We start from the raw sequence: 4,296 nt of genomic DNA, 5'->3' as shown, positions 1-4,296 counted from the left end.
TTTACAATAACTTTCTCCTCCCCTGAGGGTCACTTCATGTCTTCAGCAGCCAGTAAACCGGCGCAATTTCATCTGTCCACGACAGGGGCCGAATGAACCAGTACACCGGGGTAGCCCCCTACTCATCTCGAAAGATGTACTGGGTTCTTTAAAGTGCACATGAGCATTTGTGTACACTGGGCCTACGGTTTATAGTCCTTATCCGAGAAGACTTGTTCCACCACCAGAACTATAGGAGCGTGCGAGCCGCGAACCCGTGCCGATATTGTTGGCTATGATTACGGTGCCCCTGCTTTAACCGCTCGGCCATTTGGCTCGTGGTATACTTGTGTGGGTGCTCGATTACCACTGCTAACCCCTGGTATTATCTTCATACACAGTTTAGGGGATTCCCCGTCTAAGTACAGCAATCGCATTTTACTAAATAATTCAGCTTAAATCTGGCGTGATGTTGACTCTGAGTTACGATAAAGTTAACTAATCTTTTTCGTGGTAATCACAGTGGTTCAAACAATTTGCGCAATTATTATAAAAGAAACACAAACTGATCACGCAAAATCCAAGGTACACTTTATTGGGGTTAAAGAAAGTTTATTTATTCATCAATTTTGTTATTGTAATATAATTGTTTTATTTTAAGGTCTTTTTAAGTATATATAACATATTTAAAACCAACACATCTTACTCAGACACGAATAGTAAAGTACGCACTAGAAAACACACGTCCATCACTATAATTACAGAATTGGCAATCTTTAACAGCATGTATTTAAATTAGTTTTATTTGTTTATGACAGCTTTAACAGCAGATTGTCTGCAGATTGTCATTATCACATGACAAACAAACAAAGGAATATAGGAAATAAGAATAATGTGGGACAATTGCACTACCGAGCTTGTCATTGGTGACTAGTGTTGAATATATATATATATATATATATATATATATATATGTATGTATGTACATATATATGTAATATAAATCAAAATAGCTGTTAACACTGTTAAATTAGGCCTATAAAATAAAGGCCATAATAATACATCGTGTAGCAGCTCTCAAAGAATGTAAATAAATGAATAAAGAAATTAAGAAATAAAGAATCTCCTGTAAATAAATGAATAAAGACATTGTGTAATAAAATGTCTCTGGCGGGGCTCAAACCTGCGACTTCTCGCTGTCAATGCAAGTGTCATAACGGAGGTTTCATGTTTGAACAGATTCAAAACACCAGATACACTCCATTACACAATAGTTACGGATAGAAAGAAATAATTGCATAAAAATCAAGATATCCGTTAACACTGTTAAATTATATAATAATGATCAAAGAAAGTTAAATACAGTGTTACAATAAAGGACATAATACATTGTTCTGTTTTCAGTAAAGAAATTGTTCATTTGCATCGTCAGGGGGTTAGCAAAGTTTTCCGACTTGTGGAAAAAAAAAAGAAGAAACATAACAGCAGTTTAACTCTGCACGATGGCCGCTCCTACACCCTGGATACGTACGTCTAAATAAGCAATTGCAATTTATCAAATAACCTACTTTTCATTTGGCGTGATGTTGACACTGAGTTACGACAAGTTTAACCATAGAGGAAATAAACTCCTCCATGGTTTGACAATGAACTGAGCATGTGTAAGACATTTATTTGTGTGTTATGTGTTCTCAACTGACATTATACTGATCTGTAGGGGTTGATGTTTGGCGGAGAGACAGACAGGTACAAAAGAGATTGTGTAGTGATAAGCGCAACGGGCGGTCGTAGTGCATTTTAATAGGAGTTTTCTGAATGTTTATTGGATTAACAACGCCAATTAAGGTCGATGTTACTCTTGTTGTTTTATTTCCTCCATGGTAAAACCAAGACCTCTGATGATTAGTGCCTCAAAATGTTTACAAAAACGTAATTCAACAGTGGCATATTGACTATTATTGTATTTTATCGGAAAATATTTCAGCCTCTCCGAATCTCTTTCCTATTCGTATTTATTTTTTTATATTTTCACATTTTGCGTTATATTTTTATTCATAAAATTTATACACTACACACTAGGCTTAGGCCTAAGCTTAGGCCAAGTATACACTATATTATATAATAATTCGGCCTATACATTTTAATAGAGGATTAATTTAACACGAATTCATACTTAAACAATACTGTACATTTAAATAAAACATAAAAACATATATAATAATGTTAACAAATAATAATAATAACTAAAATGTGGACAGAGTGTCACCACTACAATAAGATTAACATTTTTCAACCTAGGCTACTATGGCTAACGACAGGTACGCTTTCTGCATTTTAAAAGTTGTGTTTTTTCTATGAATGGAATGACCTGTACGAAGGACGAGCTCCTGTAGATAGACCAAACCCAGTACTGTACCGTTATGATTTAAATAATAATATATTCAATACTTGAGCAATTTTGTTATTGTTTATTATTGTTTTGTTGCCACATATTTTATTTAAACTTGAGTTGTGTGGAAGTAGGGCTTATATAATATGACCTACTTAAAACCGTCTTACTCGAGAACGAATTGTCGCACTATAACACATTCAGACAGAGTAGCACACGCCATCACTATTTACAGAATTGGCAATCCTTAACATTTTTAAAGAACATGAATTTCAATTATGTTCAGCATTTTCACATGACAAGGGCTCAAAGAAAGGAAACAATCTACTATTGCAAGGAGTAATGTAAGACAATTAGACTAAATTAGTTTATTTTGTCATTCTGATGGGATTTTTTCTACTGTTCCATTTTTTTAATTTTAAATTGTTTTGCATTATGTGGCAATTTGTTGTTTTCATGTGTTTATCTCATGTGCCTCTTAATAGGCCTATATATGGTACATCGTGTAGAGGCTATATATACACGGGGACAGGTTATTGCAAATGCTATTTCGATGTGTTTTGCTAATGATAATGCTCACTTAATTTACGGTCATTGTTTTGGTGATTATATTTGTACTATATAATTGTATTGGTGTGATAAATATAGGCTAGTGATAATGTTGTGGTATATAATAGGGCTACCTACGTAATATTTACACTTATAAATGTGCCGTATGTATTGAACTATATAAGAATAGGATGGTTGTACAATTGTATAATAGGCGTATAAATGCTATTATGTTGAAGTCTAATTAATTTATGTTTACTCAGTATTGTTTTTCTTTTTTAGCTTTAATGCTGAAATATTAAATTGAAAAAAAAAAAGGATTGAAGTTTCAAGTGATGGAACATTCTTGTTATTTTGACTCGACTCCGCTCCCGTACGTAAATACAATGATGTTTCAAACATAGTTCATCAACGGCAGTTCCTTATGTAGGCCTATTTGTATGAAGAAAAATGTTCTCTGGTTTGACTCAAACAGGCAATCTCTATCTATTTTGGCGAGCATCATACCGCTAGACCAGGCCTGAACGATACTGATGTAAGTATATCTCCATTCATACAACGTGATGGTTCACACAGCGAACTAAGATACGTAATAGATTATATAAAAATCTTTCAAAGCGATTGCGTAATCAACTACACTTTTGCCTTGATTTGAAATAAACGTAAATTCTTCTTTTAGATCACCTATAGTCTATTGTATTGTTAGTTAGTCAGGGCAAAATCAAATTGTTATCGTTAGTTATGTAATCAGTTGCTCTAGATGTGCGGCTTATAAGCCCAAAATTAGATAATCTCGTCTATTGTATTGTTGGTTAGTCAGGGCACAAACAAATTGTTATCGTTAGTGATGTAATCAGTTGCTCTAGATGTGTGGCTATTGAAATCCCCAAATAAGATTATATATTATTAAATATTTATACAATTAGATAAATGATATGTGTTTATAAAGTTCGTTGCCAATAACAGATGGTGGTATCAGAACATAGATTTTGACATGAACATATTAAAAGATGGATCGTAAATTACACTCTCTTTTGCCTTTCAATTGAATTCAATTAAATGTTTAGAATCATTTAATTCATTTCCCAATTTAAATTTCCCTCTTTAAAGACCCTTTTACATATTATTTATCAACATCGTTACGGCAGACACGTTAAAAGGAGTGAAGGGAACTCGGGTTCTACCGGACGCTGAAATTACCACAGTTCCGTCGTGGTCAAGTGGTTATCAAGTTCGTCATGTATGCGAAAAGGTCCCGGGTTCGAGTCCAGGTGGAGACAGAGTCTTTTTCTTTCTTTTTCAGACTCTGTTACATTTTCAATTTATATTATTCTTTGCATTATTCCCCTTGCTATTTTTCCTATGTCTTTAAATCACTA

The sequence above is a fragment of the Anneissia japonica genome, unplaced genomic scaffold, assembly GCF_011630105.1.
Source record: "Anneissia japonica isolate Jap-2015-1 unplaced genomic scaffold, ASM1163010v1 scaffold3782_len1007564_cov172, whole genome shotgun sequence".
NCBI classification, from domain to species: domain Eukaryota; kingdom Metazoa; phylum Echinodermata; class Crinoidea; order Comatulida; family Comatulidae; genus Anneissia; species Anneissia japonica.
The sequence above is the reverse complement of the archived record's forward strand: the minus strand, read 5'-3'. Positions refer to the sequence as shown.